The 22886-nt window shown below is 42.1% G+C and overlaps 1 long non-coding RNA gene across 2 annotated transcripts in view; it reads left to right on the plus strand.

Annotated features, from left to right (window-relative positions):
- The window catches only part of LOC129145516 (uncharacterized), a 46549-nt gene extending 25227 nt beyond the window's left edge, over positions 1-21322 (plus strand). For both annotated transcript variants that reach the window (XR_008551206.1, XR_008551205.1), the window contains exons 2-3: positions 17321-17398; positions 20990-21322. This is a non-coding gene — a long non-coding RNA (uncharacterized LOC129145516). The remainder of the gene's footprint in view (positions 1-17320; positions 17399-20989) is intronic.
- The last annotated feature ends 1564 nt before the right edge of the window (positions 21323-22886 follow it).

Raw genomic sequence — 22886 nt, forward strand, 5'->3', positions numbered from 1 at the left:
ATTATTATTTCCTAAAATTGGTTCTTTGGGGATTAATTGAGGCTCACTATGATTTTTACCCTATTGGTGCTCTATATATTTAATTTCTTGTTCTTATTTACTTATCTTTGAACCAATCTGCCCATCTTAGCCAGGTTTAGCTTAGTAAAACACAGCAGAGGAGTGGGGTGTAGTCTAGGAGGAGCCAGGCACTGGACCACGTCCCATCCTACTTGAGTCAGTCTGACCCAGGTAAGAAGTAGAGTTTATCAGGAGCACCCCCCATGGCAGTCTTTGCATGCTGCAGCATCTGAGAATCTAAACTTAGGCATGGGGAAGGTGACATATCTCCCTGAGGGGTGAATGAAGGATGGGTAAAGCCCTGCCAATAGGGGTTCTGCAGAAGTCTTATAAGAAGAGGAAGTAATCTGCGTTGATTGACATCCTGGACTGTGACATTCAATGTGGGGTAATGGCCCCTGCAAAGGGCTGACCAGAATAGAAGTGTTAGGACTCTCACCAGACTGTGTGGTGGCCCAGAGGAAATCTAGACTCTGTTTCTAGGACTGAAAGCAAGGGACGGAATGAGGTGGCTGCGTGCACCAGCCTGTGTTAGGGGCCTGGGGGTGTCATATTCTGGAGCCTGAGGATCCTAGCTTTCTTGTTTCTTATTCTTCTTTAACCAGAGAAGGACCTGCAAGGTGGGCTGGTCTGCAGGTGGAGTCTGAGGCCCCAGCTACAGGAGAGAAAAACTGGGAGTCAGGGAAGCCAGCCTGGCAGGCCTGGCTCCAGTGGGAGCAGCCTATGCTTTATGTTAAGAAAACAAAGGTTTGCATTCAGTCCCCAAAGGGAGAAGAAGGCAGGTCAAGTGCCTGTGCAAATGAGCCACAGTGTTGCTGAACCCTCCCCAGTGCATGTTAATGAGAAACACTTCCAGTTTGTGTTTATAAGCTCATACAAACAAGGGCTGGGCTGTCATCCCAAGTCTGAGGTAAAAATACAGCTAATTATATGAAAAGGGATGAAGAAGTGCTAAATTCAGAACCATTTAAGAGGAGAGACAGGAAAAGAAGATTTGCAGAGGTGAGGATGAGGGAGCATCAGAAGGAGTCAAGGATCCTCTCTGCAACTGGGGTCTTTAATGTTTGTCTATGTCCCTTTTTCACTTTGATGCGAAAAACAGCAGGACTAGGGGCCTCCCTGGTGGCACAGGCGGTAGAGCACAGCGCTGTGAAGCTGTCCGCGGCCTCTGTGGTGCTGGTTTGATCCTGGCCCCCGGGGAGATAGCACATGGCCCGGCAGACCCCTCCTGTCTCACCTGCTTCTCCCCTCAGCAGCGTATTTCAGTCAGTCTGCCTGTTCTGTTTCTCGCTCTGTCTGGTGAATCCTCTCACCCTCCTGCACATGTGGCCTGTACCCTAGTTCTTGTATGCATGAATAAATAAATCTTTAAAAAAAAAAAAAAAAACAGGACTAGCTAATGTCCAGGGTAGGAAATTCAACTTAGCTTATCAACCATTTTCTAGGAGCCTATTATGCATAAAAGAAAGATACAGAGACAGAGGAGGAAGAGAGGGGACAGGAAAAGGGGGCTAAGGGAGAAAATGGAGGGAGGAAAAGGAAGAGAGAAAGAGAGGGGAAAAATTCAAACAAGTTTATGCTCAAAAAGCAATTATTCCTACTAGGTTGAGTATAGTGCTATGCACACACTTTCTGCTGTGAAATTTGTTTATCCCCTGTACATGCACAGCAGGATGGAGTTACCTGTGTCCAAATGTGTGCTCTGCATCACCTGGAAGTGTACCCATTTTAGAAAAGAAAGAGTTAACATTATTGGATACCTGTTATGGGCCAGAAACTGTGATAGACATTTGATATATATTAGCTTATTTGACCCTTGAATCAGACAGGCTAAGCTAAGTTGTGCTGCAGTAACCACTTCTAGAACTCAGTGGTTTAAGCACTGAAAATGCACTTCTTGCTCATGTCGCATAACCATGTCTCATAACCATAAGCAACAATGGTCTCTGCTGCTTATGGCATCCAGGCTGATCAAAGAGCCTTCATCTTGAAGATCACTGATGGCCATTCTTGTTCAAAGGCAGCCCTGAATGTATTTGCCCCCAGCAAAGTGCTCTTGTGTGAAGGTGATGCTCTCTTAGTTCCATTCACAACCCACTGCATGGTAGCTGCACCGGCCCACCTGCCAAGGAAGCCAGGTCCCACATCCCACCTGTGTCCAGAAGGCAGAGGATGGGAAATGTTCAGGGAAAGCAACTGTGGCTTCTATCATTTCTAACTTAATACCTAGCCCACAGATTTGCTGTTATTCTCATTTTACAAATGAAATTTCTGAAGCTAGAACACGATTAACTTCATCAAAATCAAGAGTTTTTGTGTTTCAATACTGTTTCTTTTGCTCTCAGAACTTGTGACTCTGTTTCCAAGGGAAAAAAAAAAAACCTAACTTGTGGGTAAATGGGTAAAAATAGAAGATTTGAACTTGAGAGCCAGTTGTCAAACTCTCACTTTTTACAATTAAACTAAGGTATGGATCCCCAAATTGAGTCCTATAAAATGTTAGTTCTGTTAGGTACCAAAAACTGTTCCACTAAATACACCAAGGAAAAACAAATAAATAAACTGGTAGACACAATTTTAAACATTTTATTGATGCAGAAATTATTTTTTTAGGGCCTCCCCGGTGGCGCAGCAGTTGAGCGCTAGGTTGCGAAGCTGCCTGCAGTCTCTGCGGTGCCGGTTCCATCCCTGGCTGCTCCCTGGCCACTGGAGGAGGGTCCCACATGGCTCGCAGACCTCTCCTGCCGCCCGCTGCTCCCCTCAGCAGTGTACTTCGGTCCTTCTGCCTGCTCTGCTCCCCGCTCTGGCTCTGGTGAATTCTCTCACCCTCCCACGCTTCTGACTGTACCCAGTGCTTGTATAAATAAATAACTAAATCTAAAAAAAAAAAAAAGAAATTATTTTTTTAAAGATTTATTTATTTATGCATACAAGAACTGGGGTACAGGCCAGAGTTGTGGGGGGGTGAGAGGATTCACCAGAGACACAGTGGGGAACAGAACAGGCACATTGACTGAGATACACTGCTGAGGGGAGCAGTGGGCGAGACGGGAGAGGTCTGCTGCGCCATGTGGGTCACCTCCCCGGCCAGTCGGGGATCGAACTCATGCTGCAGAGACTGTGGACAGCTTCATAGGTTGCATCTTAACCCCGTGTGCCACCAGGGAGGCCCCCAGAAATTATTTTTAAAGGATTCCATTTGCTAATATGCCTTGTGATTCTCAAAAAGGGAGACTCTAGCACATGATGTGTCCCAATTCTATTTACTTTTGTTTTCTGAAAGATCTATTGACAAGGAAACACTGAACCAAGGTGTTAATAAGTGATAATGATACTTATTGCATGTCAAGAGGCACAAGGCATAAAGTCCTCTCATGCAGAGGCTCAGCCATAGGAGAACTCAGGGGCAGGAGCACCAATTACTGTGCAAAGAGCCTGTGCTATAGTCTCAGTGCTGCAGAGATTCAAACAGGTGTGGTCTCTGCCTTCAAGGACCATACATTTTAAACAAATAATTATCAGTTGTTGCTTAATATCATTTGCTAGGCACGGTAGGAATGCAATTTAAAAAATCTGCACTCCAGACAGTTAGGCAGTTCTCCTTTGTATTTTATAGATAATTGAGACTGAGATGCCCTTTCCTGACCTAAATCTCAGTGAGAATGAGAGACTGAACCTGGATCACTGCCTGGGATCTCTCTCTCTTTGTCTGCTACTTGGTGACTCTGCCCAATCCCTGCAGGAACAGAGATGAGGAGGGCATCCTGGGCACCCCTTATAAAATTCAGGGGAGCAAAATTTTCATTCTTAAATGGGGACTCTTGCCACCTTTTATAAACACACTGTGCTTGCACCCCTGGTCCTAGAGCTCAGCTACGCATCAGCATTTCCTAAGTAGCTTGGCAAAACAGCCATATTCAGGCAATACTCCACCCCAGTGAAGTTAGAGACTCCAAGGGTGGGGGTCTAGCACAGTTTTCAAAGTGTCCTGGTGATTCCAACATGCAGACACAATTAAGAACCAGTGGTGAGGCACTCGCTCAGTGCTGCAAAGACACAGCCTCAGTCTTGGCTCCTGTAGCTCTCACCTCCCAGCTAAAGAGTGAGATCACACCTAAGATATAGAAATCAGGCTGTTTGGAGACATGCCATTTCCTCTGTGGGGGTGTTAAAATAAACCCTTTATCGTTAAGCGATCCCAAAGCCCTTGGAGGAAGCAAGACTTTGGATTTGTACTATCCAGAGTTCTGTCCTTACTAGCTGTCCAAACTGGGGAATTATTTGATCTCTCTGGATTTTTTTAAATTGTACCTATCATAACACAGCCTTGTGCAGCTGTTGCAGAGAGGGGAGGAGGAGATGAGATGCATTAACTCCTGACACTGAGCTTGGTATAGAGCAGGTCTTCATACAGAGCTGTTGCTTCTCTCTTCTTACACTGTAACTTATTTCCTGGCTTTAGTTTATCAATAATATTGATAATCTTAGGAATTTCATGCTTTGTCCTATACTGAGATTGGTGGCATTACCTTGCTCTCCTGCCACTGGGAACTGGGAGGATGTGGAGGAAGTGATAGATTTTACCATTTCCTATCAGCTCAAACTACATTATTAGTAGGAGCACTGCCTTTAAGCTGGCCTTTGTCTAACTTGAGGTATCCGAGACAATAGGCATTTAAATCAGTGAAGCTCAACAGAGACAAATATGTGTATATAGTTTCCATTCTTAGATGCACTAATTGCTCGCCTGATTCACTAAATTCTAATTAAAACCATTCCACCAGATGATTTTATTTTATTCCTTTCAACTGGTAATTAAAGCATTTGCTGGCCAACTATCCGAAAGAAATGAAGAGATTCTGCTTGGGTGTTTGAAGAAGAAAGTCGAATGAAGGCCTCTGAAGGGGTGATTTGGTTATTTGTGGTGTAACAAGATCAATTTCTTGTTGACTGGAGATAATTTGGGGGAAAGAGTTGACTCTGCTTTTGGACATTCAATCCAGTTAGACTACCACGGCTCAGTTCAAGAATGTAATTCTGTATGCATTTCTTGAATGTTGAGACATGCCCAATAACAGAACCCTTGTGTGACTCTATTGCTCACCAGTCCAGGGATTTGTAAATGGCAAAATCCAGGCCAGAGATGAAGGCTCACACTCTAGAAACGTCTCAGAATGCCCTACTTTGGTCTTCTTTACTTTTATCTTCATGATTTTGTTTGGTTCTGAGTGTCTCACTCCTTTAGTGAGCCCCACTTAATGAGTATAGTCAAACAGAGGTCTCCAAAGAGTTCTCAGAGTTATGTACTTCTCATTCCACACCCCCACTTGCTAGTCCACTGGACGCAGGCAACTTTCCTGGGGTAGAGATGGAACAGACACCACATACCTGGCTCTGGGTTGGGAGTTAACATTTATAGAGGTTCCTATTCTTCATTGACAAAATAAAATTGTGAATGCCAAATATTGTTAAAATCTAAATTAAAAAAGAGATACTATTTTTTTTCCCACCAAATTAGCAAAAGATAATGATAATCAGCCATGTTGGTGAGTAGGTACATTTACAAATACCAGTGAGAGCAGAAGTAGGTATTGTTTCCTCCTTTAACAAGTTTAGGGCTCAGGACATGAGTATGGTATGAGCCCACCTACCATAAGTCTATCTGCTTAAAAATTACAAACTATTAATTAAATATTTCTAATTTTCCTCCCTTGATAAATACCTTGTCCTAATGTCTTGGAAAAATTTACATTTTGGTATTCCTAAGAGTTCTTTGATGCAATCTGGTAGTATGGGGAAAGTGAGCCCCAGACTCCCAGTCCCTGATCTTCCCCCTACTCTTCCCACCCTTAGCTCCATCTGCTATATAAGGGGCTTTGTACACGTGCATATAGACACCCCAGAAGCACATTCATGGTCTTTTCATGTGCCCAGGTGCTCGACAGACAGGTCTTGGGGTATGTATACTGAAATTGAGGCCTGCTGCTGAAAAACAGCCCCCAAGGAAGAGACTCTGAAACCCTAGAAATAGGTGTAGTATCCTGAAACAGGCAATTCCAGGACTCTAGATACTTGGAGACTGATCTAGAAAATCAAGGGTCATGGACTCCCTATAGGTTGTCGCCTTGACCCATAAACCTCTTGACCCATAGGAAGTATCATGTCTAGAAGACCTGAGGGGTGCCCAGAAAAATGCGGGACCAGGGCAGGGTCCCTCTTACCAAGGGCAGTAGTTATCAGTATAATCTTTCTAGGAAACAATAAGACAATATTTAAAATGTTAATTTTAAATGTGTAAAATATTAATATTCTTTGAATAGACATCACTAAAAATTAGAACTCTATGCAGAAAACTGATCAAAAAAGGGAAATACTTATGTATAAAATATTGTTCAGTAATATTATTTAGCATAGCCCCTCCGTTCAAAAATAAAAACATAGTCTAAGTGTCAAACAACAAATAAGTTACTAAATCAAGTCTGATATTCAAATAAGGCATAATAATAAGAAAAATAATAAGAAATAGTGTAATATTAAGAAATAGTGTGAGAATAATGTTAAGAAAATAATAAGAATAATAAGAAATAGCATGATAATAATGTTAAGTAGAAGTGTTTTTAATACATAATGGGAAGTGGGTTAGAAAAACACAAGCTGTGAAGTTTTCCATACTTTAAAACTTAAACCACAGAAAAAATTTTTTTAAAGATTTATTTATTTATTTGTTTGTTTATTTATACAAGATCCGGGGTACAGGCCAGATATGCGGGAGGGTGAGAGAATTCACCAGAGATAGAGCGGGGAACAGAACAAGCAGACTGATGAAGCACACTGCTGAGGGGAGCAGCGGGCGGCAGGAGAGGTCTGCGTGCCATGTGGGACCCTCGCCAGCTGGCTAGGATCGAACCGGCGCTGCAGAGGCTGCGGGCAGCTTCACAGTGTGTCACTCAACTGCCTGCACCACCAGGGGAGGCCTACACAGAAAAATATTTAAGTCTAAGTATGCCAAAATAGAATATTAACTTCCATTGATGAAGTGGGTGAAAATGAGAGAATGGATTACACGTAACATTTTATTTTATATCAGCCTGTTTGGAAAATTTTCTGAAAAATGGCTTATTAATTTTACCTTTGAAAAAAGAAAATACATATTCTTTTAAATATTTTGAAATAGAATAAATATGCAAAGTAAGTTACTGTCATTGGTCTATTTTTAGTTTAGAAGTTCATTCGTTGGTGATTATTACAGTGTTAATAATAAATAAATATACAAAAAGCAAGCCAGCCTGCACCATAGAATTCAGGGAGCAATGATCAGGCATGTCTTGAGCCAGAATTATGATTAATCTTATTCTGTACAGCTGAGGTCCAAATATAAAAATAAGCAGTAAATCCATGCTAAATTTATTAAAGTGAAGCTATAATTAGAAGTACAGGGCTCAACAGAAAAGGGAAAACAAAGCTTTGCTGACTACACATGTAAACATAGTTAATGTGGTTTTTTCCCCTGGACTTACTGGCAGACAGAGCAAAGAGAGGCCTCTGTGGACACCTCTTTCTATTTATAATCAGTCCTGCAGGGTATGTCACAACGCATGTTTTCATGATCTCTCTTGCATGTGCACTGCCTCTAGAGGATGCCTTTTTCATCCCTGTATTTCTGATTTATGAGAGTGACACACAGAAAAGAGGTTAAACCAAGCTGTTTCTGACATTTAAAGTAACTTGGGTCTAAGCTATTGAATCAAGACATTTCCTGTCCTTCCAGGTCCCAAGAAATTGCAAAATTAATGACTCAGCTTTTCTCTGAGTCCCTAGTTTGTCCCTAGTTTGAAGATGGGTGCAGTGTATAGCTGATCAAGCAATTACAATGGGAAAATTTTTTAAAAGGCATATAGTTCCTGTGGGGAAAAGATTTGGCAGGGAAATTTCCTGAATACAGTATATAATATCATCATGAATTCAGAGGTCCCCAAGAGCACCATCACTGTGGCACTGCTTGAAAGTTTAGGATTCCCAAGACCTCCTTAGGTTTGATAATTTTTTGGAAGGACTCACAGGCTCACTGAAAACTGTTAGTATCGTTGTTACAATTTATTACAGCAAAAGGAGACACATTAACAACAGCCAAGGGAAGAGACACACAGCGAGAGTCCAGGAGTATTCCCACACATGGAGCCTCCAGTTGTCCTCTTCACTGGGGTCATGGATGGTATTATCTTCTCCCAGCAACAAAGTATGATAATATACAAGCTTCTCCAAGCCTTGTTGTCCAAAGATTTTATTGGGACTGTTTCATGTAGATTGACCACCTATATGGCTGACCTCAGTCTTGAAAGTTTCTCCAGAGTTCGAGCTCATACTGAGTGACATAAGATTCTCATCATAAGTCACATTGATTGGCCAGTGGCCAAAGTCTCCCAGGTAAACAAAGACACTCTATTAGTCAGGTCATTCTATGGGCTTGGAGATCACTCACTTTCTTGGAGTCAAAGGAAAAGGCCATAGCTGTCTTTGGGTAAAGTAAATTCTTTATAAATCAACTATTAAAATACTCAGATGCTAGGCTAACTCTATGTGATGTCATCAGGTATGAATTTTTGTTATTTGAATTTTTATGTTTCAGGTAATCTACATGGCCATTCTCTCTTTCTAATCCCTTGTTGATGAGCACAATCCCACACTGAAAAATGACAGACTGTGAAAGCAGCATTTTCCCCACTATCCAAAGGTAGCATCTAGAGTAGGATTTGGTGGGTCTGAGAATGTGAAATCTGTTTCCATATTAATTAACGGTAATAATGTTCCCAGGGCGTCCCTGGTGGCACAGCGGTTGAGCGCTGGGTTGAGAAGCTGCCCGCAGCCTCCACAGTGCCGGTTCAATCCCTGGCCGCTGGGCGAGGGCCCCACATGGCGCACAGACCTCTCCTGCTGCCCTCTGCTCCCCTCAGCAGTGTACTTTGTTGGTCTGCCTGTTCTGTTCCCTGCTCTGGCTCTGGTGAATTCTCTCACCCTCCTGCGCTTCTGACTGTACCCAGTGCTTGTATAAATAAATAAATAAATCTTTAAAAAATAAATAAAAGCAATAATGTACCAAGTCATACCAAATAGGAATTTTCTACTTTGGATAGTTGAAGGAGGTAGTTACAAATTGAGTTTCCCTGGAATCAGTCTCTGAGGTGGAATAAAATGTAAACCATATTTAAGGGGTACCCTTAAGAGAAAGAATAATAGCTCCCTAACTTCTCAATCCCTGGGATCCTTTAATCCCTGGAACATTGGTAAAAGGGAATTTGGAGATCTGAATAAAGTAAGGATCATAATATTGTACTATGTTATATGGATTAGTCCACTATAATCACAAATGTTTCCATGATAGGGATGGTCAGAATAATTAGAAGGGTCAGAATAATAAGAAGGAAATATAACAACAAAGCAGAGGTCTTAGAGAGAGATTTGAAGATGATTATACTACTGGCTTTGAAGATGCTTGTGCTGGTAGCTTTGAAGATGGAGCAAAGATGCCATGAGCCAAGAGAGAAGCCAGTCTCCAGAAGCTGGTTAAAGAAAAGAAATGTATTCTCCCAAAGAGATTTGAGAAGCAATGCAGCCCTGCCAACTTCTTCACTTTAGCCCAGTGAAATTTGGTTACAGTAGTCATAGGAAATCAATACCATGCCCTTGGCAGTGAGAGGAAGCTGGAGTGTGGGGAGAGAGAAGTCCAGCATTGATGTCCAAGGCTCCAGGACAGATTTGACCAGTTTTTGGGGAGCTCCAGAGTAAGTTGTCTGTTTGGGCTGAGATAGCGATGCCTTAATGCCCCTGTCTCTACCACGATGGCAGAAGCCACCCTGAAATGGCCAACCACTGACAGCTGCTTGCCAACAGCACCCCTAACTACTGGGCAATGAGTCCTCCCTTGAAGGGAAATCTTGGCATTGCATCCTAACTCCCACACATGTTGGCAAGTGGACACAGTTACTCTGTTTTCCATTGACCTCCTGCTTGGGTCAGAGGAAGAAGAAAGCATAATGTCCCCTTGTTTTCTTCTTGGGGCCAAGGCATTTATGTGAAGGTTCGACAGAGGTTAAGCCTCCATATACTCAGATAATTAATTCATGCAGGGAGCAGGGAAGAAGGCTGCTCACAAAAGTAGCCCATCTATACCCCAACTTTGTGGCTCTTCTATCTTTACTTTTACATACTAAAAATAGTAATTCCCAGAGAGTGAGGAGGCTGTTTAGGTAAAACCTTTCGAAACAGTCACTGGCACAAGGATGTGATTAGAGGAGGTGAAAAAATAATAGCAATAACAATTGTCAACACATCTTTATTGCTTATCCCATACTATTTACACTTTTGCTAACCAGAGTATGGTCTAAGGACTTGTAGCACCTGTCCCAGCTATGTGCTTTAAATTCCTCAGGTAATTTAAATGGAGGCAAAGTTTGAAAAACACCTCTTTATACAATTAACCCACACAGCAATCAAAAAAAGATAAAACACATGCAGTTTGCAGCAACATGGATGGAGCTAGAAGGGATCATGCTCAGCGAAATAAGTCAGAAAGAAAAAGAAAAATACCGGATGGTCTCACTCATAGCAGGAATTTAGAAAACCTAAATAAGAGACCAGGAAAAAGACTAATCAATACAAGGTAAAAATCAAAATCACACTATGGTGGGGGGTGGGAGGGGGGGCAGGGAAAGGAAGGATTAGAGTTAAAATAGGGGGGGGTGCAATTGCATAGGGAATATAACCAAAATGAAAATGCATACATTGTGCAACCATGAAAAAAGATGTAAGAATTATATAAAATAAAATATTTAAATAAAAAAAATTAACCCACACAATCCAAGGCAGGATCTACCATTTTTATTCTTATTTTACAGATCATGATGCCCCTTTAGGCACAGAAGGATTAAGTGACATGCCAAAGATCTCACAGCTAGTAAGGATCTAGAAATGATTGAATTGATGTAGTCTGTTACAGAATCTGAGCTCTTAAGTTATCTTATTCCTGAAAGAAATGACTTGGTATTACACAGAGCTGGGTTCACACATCATGTCTTTTTTGCTGGTTGTGTGCTTCTGGACAGGTTATTTAAACTCTCTGAGCTGATGTTTTCTCATCAGAAAAGTAGGTCAAGAATAGCATCTACTTTATGGTATTCTTATGAGGCAAAACAAAAAATTCATGCGAAGCACTGAGCAGTCAAACATTCATTGCTGTTATGACTACTGTTTTCATCATCGTCATTGCCCTTACTATCACTTTGACTTTCATTAATCATCACCGTCAGCATCATCATGGTCATCAATATCATTGTCATCATCATTGTTATCATCATCAGCATTTCCATCATTATAGTCATCATCATCATTATTGTTCTCACCATTTTATCATCATCATCATCATTTCTGTCCTCATAGTCATCGTCATCATTATCATCATCATGTTATAATCATTGTCATTATCTTCATTATTGTTACCTTTATCATTGTCATCAACATCATCATTGTTCTCATCATTTGCATCCTCATCATAGTCATCATCATCATCATCATCATGTTATTACCATTGTCATCATTGTCATTGTCTTCATTATCATCATCATCATCACCATTGTCATGTCATTATCATCACTGCCATCATCATTGTCACCATCAGGTGCAAGTTGCCAGGATAAGGCTCCAGGTTGAGGAGCTATAGGAACTCAGCAAGATATTACCAGAATGGAGTTCAGGATTGGTGTTGGCAATGGCTTCCATAAGCTAGCCACAGAACGACTCTCTTTAATCTCCACGAGCCTCAGGAATGTTTGTAACTTATATCTGTGCTCTTTTTGCCCATCCAGAATTGATAGTTCAGACTAAATATCTGCCTGGGATTGTTGACTTGAAGGTCACATACTCTCCAAATTGTAGTTGTTGTGGAAGCAGGTGCCTCTTGGGAATCAGGGAAAATCTGGTAGAGACTTGACTTCTTTGCTCCTGGTAAATAACTGTAAATAACTGTCCACTTTTTCCTGTGTGTGTAAGTCCCTAGTAATGTTTGCCAATTGGTGCATGCTGTGAGGCCCCTATTCACCTTTGTGTTGGTGGTTGTTGGAAGGAGCACGCCTTTTGGCATAAATCTCTGTCTTGTGGTTGATGCCAGTGGGTTGGAATAGAAATTGGACTGACTCTTTGATACTGACTCTTGTATTATCCTGCAGTCCTTTGAAAATAGCCTAATTTCTGGAACTCCTTAAGTGAGCATTGTTGCCTTTATTTAAAAGAAGTATTGAATGTTCATGGGCTTTAGCACTAGAAGAAAACTCTGCTGGAAGGGAAACTAGCTCTCCAACTGTCTCCTGAGATTTCTCTTCCCTGTAGGTAGAGGAGTTCTGTTTGGAGTCCCACTGCGGTTTCCACACTCCCTCCTCAAGGGAGTTGTGTCTCTTTAATCCATATGTGTGTTTGTGTGGACACAGATAAATTTCTCTTATCTTTCTTAACACAGCTGAGGGAGACTGAAATGTCAAAAGTCAACAGAGGCCCTAACAAAATAGCAAGAGGAAGCCAAAGAGAAACAAGCAACAGAAACCACAAAAACATCCCAGAACTCCTGGACAGGTGACTGCTCTCCACTCTGAGAGTTCTGTTCTGGCAGTGCAGGCTGCCCCTCTAGGTCGGTGGCTTCTCACTGTGAACCTGCTTCTGTCCCATCACAAGGAAGCTGGTTACTTGGGCAGCGATTGAAGCAAAACCTGAGAAGAAAGATTCTACCACTGCTATTCACCTCCATTCCCCCCGCCAAAGAGGGAGGAAACATTCTAGAATAGGGCAGGGCATGGAGGAAACATTGGACCTAAGCCAATCTGGACCCAGAATCACTCTTCTCCCTCTTAAATATTTCTATGAAGGGGAATTTATCTCGTCATAGTCAGTCATGATGCAGGAAAACCAATTTGACCATCGAGGTCATTCTCACCTCATCTGGAATCTTTTCTGCTTTGAAATTTACCAGACTCTTCCTTCCCTTTCCTTTTCTTACTTCCTTACCCCCATTTAGTCATACAGTAAATATTGAGTCCCAGCTATGTGCAAAGTCCACTGGTTTTGATTTTAAAATATATGTTTAATGTTGATCCAAAACATGTTTTTTTGTTTCTGAAATTCTCAGGTTGAATGACCCTTCACCTTTCAAATAACGGAGCATCTATCTCTTTCAATCTCTTTCTTGAATATACAGATTTATGCAACTTCATGCATGTATGTGTTCATGGTCTATGTATATGTGTGCATGTTTTAGCTGTGCCAGAATGTGTGCTCTTGTGTCTATGACCCAGATCTGTAATCCTGTTCATTTTATGCCCCTCAACCAGGTGCTTTTGGAAGTAGCCTTTCAAGCTTAACTAGCCTTTAGTAGCTCAGCAGCACCCCTTCTTACACCCCAACCTGTGCCATTGCCTCCCAGCAGAGATTGTACAATTCCTGGGAACTTAGCAAAAGGAGCTGGTGGGATGCTAAGGAAGGTGTCCTACAGCTGCTTCTCATGACTTAAGAGCCACAACAGGCTCCTAAGGGGGAAGGACCTTTCTCATCAGGTCCTGTAGGGAGGTAGCACATGGCATCGCTGCTTACCTGCTCAACCTTCCCCCAAGTTTGACCCCATTAAGGCCAGCTTCTTGTCTCTTTTCACTGTTCTGGGGACTCTGTTCATATTAAAGCTTCCTGCCAGCTTTCTTGTGAGAAGGAGGGGCTGTCAATTAAGCAGCTACTCGAAAACTGCCATTCTGCTCTCTCGCTTCCCCAGCAGCCCAATTGCTCCTCCACTTCCTTCCCCTCTACTGCTCTCTCAGGCTGCATCTGTCTCTGGCATCAAGGGCACAAGCTGCTTAGATGACAGGAGCAAAGACCCCAATGGGTAATGAGAACCATTAGCTTTAATAGAGTGCCTTGCTTTCCAGGATCTCCAAGTACCTTTCAGACAATTAAATGTTATTATTGTAAATGGGGGAAACTGAGGAATAAATAAATTAAGCTTCTTCCTCAGAGACACATGACAGATGAGTCCCACCCACCTGCTTTCCTTATTGTCAGAATCCTTCCAAAAGAATGCAATTTACGGCCTGAACAGCAAGATAACTCAAAATGATGGAGTTCATTTTCTCCTCTGCACTTCTTTTTCCTTGACTGCTATTCTTTCCTCCTCATCCCAAGAAACTACATGCCCAAGCCTCTAAGTAAGCCTCTAAGTGTCTGATCCATGCAGTGCACACGTGGAGACCTGTGCCCCAGGAAAGCAGGGCCAGAAATTTCAGGCTGCCTCCTTCCCTGGACTTGGCAACACTTAATTCATCCACACTGTGTGTGTGCATGATTATTTGGACACAGATGCCACTTTTCCATGTGTCTCATCCGGTGGAAACGATTGAAGACAATGTGGATGTGGCCTCTGCCCCCTCTCTCCAAGAGCTGGTAACTACTACAGATGCTGCCTCTGTTTGCACTGTGACACCACCGAAGAGAAGGAGGTCTCATTTTCTTTCTTGTAAATCAAAGCATTTAATTATGACTTCCACCACAGAAAAGGTGTGAGCGGAAAGGTCAGCCAGTTCCTGGAATTACAAAGAACATTTCTGTTTATGAAAATATCTCATTTGGGACATGGATGACCCAATACAAAGTTGATTGATTTTTTTGCCCCATAATGAAGTCTAGGTAATAATAGTAGTAAGTACAGAAAATGTTATTGCTAATTTACATCAATTTTAAGGGTTGGCCTTCATTCTAAGAGATATGCACTCACTATATTCCTTAATCCTCAGATCAATTTTTCAGTCAGGAGCTGTTATTATCCCCACATGTAAATTAGGAAACCGAGGCATAGAAATGTTAAAAAGTTTTCTCAGCAGCTGGTAAGCACCAGGTATTGAACTCTGGACTTGAGGCATACTATCTTGAATCCTTTTTGCAAATCTAGAAAGTGCTCAGTTTCCCAGGAAGAAGAAAAGGAAGTTGAGGAGATCAAGTCCATTGTTCAGGACACTCAGCCTGGGAAGGGGCAGGAGGGGTCAGGGTGAGGCTGGCCATCCCATGGCTGGTAAGTCTTCCTACCGCTGGCCCCCTAGAGCATGAGCTCATGGAGGACTCCCCGGATTCTACAATTGGCATAACTGCTAGCACAGTGTTGACCCACAAGGGATATTTCATAAACAGAAGCTCATTCTCTCATCGAGTACATGGATCAAGTTAAATATTGATATTAAATTCTGTTATCCACGCTCCTGGGAGTAATAGTATGGGTAATTCAAAGGAGTGAAAAATTACTCAATTATGGCTGCTTTGCTTTTAAAAAATGCATTTATATATTTTTGTTTGAATTTGGGTTTGCTATTTGTGGGATTCATGTCACTTTTAAGCACTAATGAAGAGATGGTGTGATGGTCTCACTCGGGGGAAGTTGGGAGTCACCATATCTGCCCCTGTGTGCTGCGGCGCCCTGAGGTGGTGGGGGGGTTAAGGTATCATCTCAGACATGGAGGTCACAGACTGGCCATCCAGCTGACCTTGGTTTGTGAATGGCTTTTGTCTCATCCTCAGGATAGACCTGCAAAGTGGTTTTTCTTGTCTTCTCCCTCCGTCTAGCTGTTCTTTCCTCTCTTCCTCCCCCCTCCCTATCTTCTTTCTGTCTTTCCATTTTCCTTCCTGTTTTCTTTGTTTCCTGTTTTCTTTTTGCAGTAGAATTTATCATCTTTGAATTTATCATATTTGACTATTAGGAGATTTTGCTCAGATTTCTGGCTTCTGAATAATTTTAACCTCTGGTAGAGAGGCCCCACATTGGCACTTGGCAGTTAGCTGGAACTAATTAACGAAAGGCTCCTCTTCTAGAGGGCACCCAGATATCCTGGGTGCCCTCCAGAAGATCTCAGTCCTCACCACAGTCTGTCATCTTCCTGATGCAAAGGCTGAGTGTCAACTGCCATCAATTCTCATGCGTTTGCAATTGTTTTCCTGACTCCTCGCCAGATCCACTTATTCCTGGTACGAACCTAGCAGCCTGTGGAGTTCATGAGCCCTACTTAGGTGAAGCAAATCACGCAGAGTGAGGTGAAGAACACACAAATGTCACTCCAGCTCTTCCCTGTGATCCAGCTGCCTCATGTCCAACAAGTGTCCCATGAAGTGGAATGACTCTGCCCCTAGTGTTAAACCCATAGAACTCCCATATCTTCTCATGTAACCCAGAAGATACAAATATTAATCTTGAAAACTAACTGCCAAAGGCATCCCACCTTTTCATTTCAAGCCTTTCAAATAAAAATGTACCCTTTCTATTAAATCACTTAGCAGTGAGAGGTTAGCTCCTCATCCCAAATCACTTATTTTAGCCTTAGCACTCTGCTTTTTCTGCTCTGGCATGCTGTCTACCTGACACCTATTTCCAAGATGAAAGTAATAACTGATGTTTTATTTGAGAAGAGGAAACTCCATGCCTCGTTCCTTACTAATGATGTATAAATAGATAGGGTGGTGCCAAGGAGGTAAAGGATAGTGGTGAGGAGCTTGACAGCACTTGTGACTATAGATTTGGTTACAAGTTGTGTTGGGATATTGACACACATTTAGCAGAAATTGGCTCTTTTTATGGTGTTGTGGAGTTGGATTCCTGTTCCCAATTCATTGACATAAGAGAATTTTTATAATTTCATGTTCCCCCTGTGACTTCAGCTCCTTCTGCCACAGTTCATAGAGTATACATCTCTACACATCTTTGGACTTGACCTTGTGATTTGCTTTGATTATTGGAATATGGGTAAGAATGACAATGTGCCAGCTCCTACCTGAGGGTCTAGTTTTTTATTTGTCTTCCCTCTGAAAGAACTGAAAGAAATATGCCCCAGGCAGCTGTAGTTTCTTAAGCTTGGCTGTTGGAATGAGAAACCATGGAACAGACCTGGATCCAACATAACACAGCTGAGCCCAGCTAAGATCAGCCAGACCACAGCCAAACTTCAGCCCACAAGCTTAAAGCAAATATTTGTTGCTGCAAAGCCACTGAGATTTGATTGTTTGTTATGCAATATTCTAACAGAAAAAAAAAAACTGTCTAATACAGCTACTGAATGGAAAAAAAAAACAGCAATTACTTGTTCTAGTTTGCCAATCATTGAGAATTTTGATTATGCCATAGAATGTGTCATTATGATTTTAGCTATTTACAGCAAATGCACTTTTCCTAAGATTTTGTTTGGTTTGTCATTTTCAGGATGTTCCTCGGATGGCACCGGTGAGTAAGCTTCCTTCTGCCTCTCCACTTGACTGTCACACAAGTCTTCTGTAACAAGTAAGGATTTCTGCCTCTACTGAGTCACTTTATGGGAATTACAAGTTTATGAGATATTTTAAAGAAAGAAGAGGAGGCAAAATACCCAAAGTGTGTTGAATAAGAATTTTCTAATACATAGAGAGCTAGATAAACATCTTATTTTTCTAATTAAAAATCCCTAGATGTTTCAATCCAGCCAACTCTACCAGCTTCTACTTTTCAGTCTACTTAGCTCCATCAGCTTCTGTTATCTTGATCCATGGGCAGCTTTGAGAACTAGTCCCATTGGCCCTCTTATCTGTTCATTTACAGCCATCTTGTTGGGGTCACAGATAAGTACCCAACTCATTAGGCGCTGACCCCTACTGGAGTAATCATCATAAACCACCATGAGCTTTTCCCAGTTCAATTGATGTGTAAACTATTTAGGGACAAGATGGAATGAACAGGAAAGATTTCCTGGTTTAATTTAATTGCTTCTCAGGTGGCCTCTCATTTACCAGGCTCTGCTACAAGTAAGAACCAGAACTACCCTAGTGAAACTAATATAAAAGACCCAAGTACTTTAGGGAATATAGTGTGATTTCACAGATCCCAGGGAACCTGCATTATCACATTGAAAGACTGTCTCAGTCTACTTGGTGTACTGGTGGTGGCCCTTCTCTCCTGTATAGATGTGCATATGTCTAATTTGAAATTGCATTCTCTCTAGATTTAATGAGCAGATTACATTGTCCACAAATCTCTTGCTCTTTAAACTACAAAAAATAATGACTGCTTTACATAACTCAAGTTGTCTCTCTTGGGATGGGATGTCTTCATTGGGATGAGTTTTTTAAAATAAATTTTTATAAAATTTTTTATTTTTATAATAATTGGTCTATGTCATTATATTATATATCACTAATTCATTATGTAAGTTTTAGGTATAGAGTGCTATAGTTCAATATCTGTATACTCTACAAAGTCAAATTTCTACCTGCCGGTGATGCAATTTACCCTCTTGTCTGCTTCACCCATCCCTCAAGCCCCTCTCCTCAGGTAACCACCAATCTGTTCTCCATGTCTAAGAGTTTGTTTTGTTTTGGTTTGTTTACTTGCTCTATTTCTTTATATACATCACATGACTGAAATCATGTGGTATTTGTCTTCCTCTGTTTGACTTATTTCACTTAGCACAATATGCTCAAGGTCTTTTTGTGTTGTCACAAATGGCAACATTTTGTCCTTTTCATAGTTGAGTAGCATTCTATGATATATATGGTATTTTATACACACACACACACACACACACACACACCATACATATACACCACATCTTCTTTATCCATTTATCTACCAATGAACACTTAGATTGTTTCTTATTGTGGCCATTGTAAATTATGCTGCAGTGAATGTAGGGATGAATTTATCTCTTTTAAATTTAGTGTTTTCATTTTCTTCAGATAAATACCCAAACTGGAATAGCTACATCAGATGTTCTATTTTTAACTTTTGAGGAATTCTGTTTTCCATAGTGGCTACACCAATATTCATTCCCTGTAAGACAGGGAATGTTGGGACTGTGGATCTGTAAACTTACACACACACATACACATGCACAAGTGCATTTGCATTTTTTTATACTGAAAAAAGCTTGCCAAATTTAATTTTTTTACCAGGTAAGGGATTTATAAGACTCAAACTATAACAAAACCATATACACCTACATCTCTCTCTCATTTAATAAGAGGTATTTTTATTTTTTTTAATAATATTTTAACCCAATTGGAGGATACAAATTTTTTAAGATTTATTTATTTATGCATACAAGATCTGGGTTCAGGCCAGAGGTGCAGGGGGTGAGAAGATTCACCAGAGACAGAGTGAGGAGCAGAACAGGCAGATCTATTGAATTATGCTACTGAGGGGAGCAGCAGGCGAGACAGGAGAGGTCTGTTGTGCCATGTAGGTTAGCCCCCTGGCCAGGGATCAAACTCAGGCTGCAGTGGTAATAGCTTCATAGTGTTAAGACTTAACCCCTTGTGCCACTAGGGAAGCCCAGGGGTATTTTTAAAAACGCAAGTTAGAAGTCTCTCAACATAAAAGACAATCCCTTAAATGGCATATTTTTAGTTTTGTTAAAACCAATGTATACTTCTTATTTCCTCATTTCACTTGCAAGTGCTTTCCTTTACTCATCCCTTGATTATCACAACCTCTGAGTTGGCAGGACAGAAGGCTATAGTTGCATTTTACAACAGCAGAACAAAGTAGCCCCAGGTCTTGGTTCAGGCACAAGTACTGTCTGTCATTCTTCTGGGTCAATGGAGGGAGTTGGGCCTCCTGAGGCCTCAGTAGGGGCCTCAGGAGCTGAAAGGCCACCTGAACACACCTGCTCTCCTTTCCCAATAGCACTTTCGAAGATTTGATGCTCTTATCCTGCCAGTTCTTCCTGCAAAAAGATTGCTAAGCCCTTCAGTTGAACTCAAAGTCCATGGTGAATTAAGAGAGAGCTTGGATTTTAGAATCAGGCAGACTTGGCTCAAGTTACTCACTCAGCCTACATTTATATGAACTCCTTGCTTTGTGTGTCCCAGTCTTTTTATATTTAAATTAAAATCCCCCAGTGAGGGAGCATTAAAGAAGGGCTATTTCCCAGGTTACACCTTATTTGGGGGTGCAGGCCCAGGGGATGGAAGTCCAGTCAGTGCTCAGACCCCTACTCTTGTGCCCTCACAAATGTTGCAGTGGGGATGAAGAGCCTCTGAGTGATTCATGCATCCAGGATGGACATGTTCTCCTAAACATCAGGAAGGCTGTGCATGCTGTAGGGGGGCTCTACCTTCTCCTTCCCATCCCCCTCCTCTGGGTCACTTGCCCTGCAGCAAGAAGAACTGTACAGGTCCCTCGCAGTGCACCATGTGAGACTCTGGTGCCCCACCCCCACTCCTACTTCCCCATACACCCTGGCCCAGACCTCAGTGGCCTCCAAACAAATGAAAAGAGGAAGATTTCTTGTTACCTCCAGGGCCTTGACAGGGATTGGTTCTGTCTCTAAATGAAATATGCTTTAAATTGCCCTGAAATTGCATTGCTTGTCTTAGTTAAGTGAAATCCTATGGACTATAAATCTGACTTGAAAGGACTCAGTTTAATTTGACTAAGATGTTACAAGAGGTTTACCAAAATTTAAAGCATTTGTCTATGGAAAATCAATTATGACCCGATCCATGTCACTGGTGATGGGAACATTCTCATTTTCAGATGGCACATGTATAGGTTTGGGTGCATCCTGTGGGTGTGTGCATGTGTACATGGGTACACACACATACACACACTTGGGGTGCAGTGGCTGTAGTCTCATGTTGCAGGATTTCAAAGTAGGTTAAGTGTGACTTATTGACCAGTGATAAGCAGGTATCAGTTGTAGTAAATTTAGCATGTTTGGCTTCATGTTTCTAGAATGCTTACATTCCAGACCCTGACCGGGTTTCAGCTTGCTATTTGTGTTTGTGAAAGGAAAGATAATGGCTCTCTATTCCAAGTCCCTCCATTTTTATTACCCTCCAGTGACATGGGTAGAAGATCACCCAACTGGGTCACTTTCTTGTATCAATTCTCAAACAGCTTGATGTGCCTAGAGAAAGACTCAAGTCTCCTCCCACACTGATTCCACAAGGCTGTGTCCAGTCAATTCCTGGTTGTGAGGAAAGGCTGAGAACATGAAAACATGAAGTGAGAGGATGGGGGACCTTGCCAGCCCGCACTGCCTTGGCTTGGAGACACTACTGATGGACTATGTCAACAGACAGGACACTACTGATTCTAAGGTGCGTGGGAAATGAGTTAGAAAGATTGGGACCTGGCCAAAGTAGAAGAAGTGATGATGGTGAATATCCAATAGCAATAATAATGGTAACTGACATTTATCGAATACCTCCAAGGTGCCAGGAGCATTCTCAACACTTTACAAACATTATATCATTTAATTTTTATGATCCATCCTTTGAGGTAGGCACAGTTATTATCCTCAAGCTAGGTAGACATAAACGCGTGAGTGATGAAGTTGGGATTATCATTGTAGCTTGTTCTCTTAATCATTATTACACATGGTGGCCCTCAAAGTCACTAACCGAAAAATGAAAGCAATCTACAGAGGTGGGAGGATTAAAAGGACTCATAGCCTGCTGGTGGTAAGCAGAGCGCTACGCAGTGTCCTCCCCCGTGCTGTGATCTTGCAGAGCTGAGAAATGGGAGGAAAGAAGGGTACAGCAAACTAAGGGAGAGAATCTCAAGCTCTCCACACTCCTCATCCTCGAGTTGGAACATCATGAATTTGGGATGCTCAAGTTAAATCTTTAAATTAAGAAGGACTCTGTCTTGGGCCCCTCTGGTGGCTGGTGGTGACTCCTGTCTAGAAGATTTCTTTCCCCCTGGAGATGTGAGGTGCCAGCAGGGTGGGTCTGGGGAGGGAGTAAGAAGCTGGATGGCTACTTAGAGGTCTTCTGGGCATTTGGTTTTGACTGAGGGAAGTAAAGAGACACGCAAGGCTCCCTCTGACATTGTACAAGGTGAGAGGTGGACACAGGAGAATGAAATTAGGTGAGAACCTAGCAGGTGCAGCTGCCAGCAGAGGCAGGCCAAAGGAGTGCTGTATTGCTGTGTGATTGCACAGCTTCCTCTCCTTGAGCTGTGCATGAAACATGGGAAGCAGATTGCTTTGCATTTGTCTAAGTTTCCATGTTGCAGTAAATTATAATATCTTTGCACAGTGTCAGGGCTCTTTGAACTATTTGCAGGACAAGCCTTGTGGACACTAGTGCTGTGCTTTATTGTTTCTGCGTAGAGGAGCACGAAGCTTCTGAGCATCTTTTAAGAGGTTTCAGAGTAAGAGACACTCAGTCACTAAGTGGTAGGTGTCCTTGGGACCTGGATCTTTCATGGCCTAAACCTCAGCTTCTGGGGATGGCAAGAGCAGAGCTGAAGCTGAGTCAACTGCCAGCCTCGGCATGACAAAGGCTGGAGGTTACTGCCCCCCCTGGAGTGAGACCCCACCCTCCACGGGTGGTCTTTCCTCCTTATTCTTCCAGTGAGCATTGCAGCAAGTGCTGCTTCCCACAGGGGCTGACGCAATTAGAAGGTTCTGCAGGAGAGTCAAGGAGGGGAAGAGAGAGGAGCCATCTCAGGTCCAGGCCAGGAGGGGTCAGCTCTCCCCAGGACTTGGGCACATCAGAGTGGTTTGCTTTCAAAAGTAACAAAGGGAGATTCAAGATGAATTTTTTTAAGTTCCAAGCTTCAAACTCCTTCCTCCTCTTTCCCAACTATTAACATGTTTAATTTGTTATTATTGCAAAGAACTATTTTCCCATGATTAATGAATCAAAATACATATATTTAAAGCCCTGCACCCAGGCCACAAAAGCAGGTGGAGTGGGGAGGGAAGAGAAAAGTAGACAAGAGAAAACTGAAGTAATATCAGTTCCCACAGACTGACAAGTGCGTGGACAACAACAGCCAAAAGGAA

The sequence above is a fragment of the Talpa occidentalis genome, unplaced genomic scaffold (genome assembly GCF_014898055.3).
Source record: "Talpa occidentalis isolate TD23 unplaced genomic scaffold, MPIMG_talOcc4v2.1 talOcc4.12, whole genome shotgun sequence".
Lineage (NCBI taxonomy): Eukaryota > Metazoa > Chordata > Mammalia > Eulipotyphla > Talpidae > Talpa > Talpa occidentalis.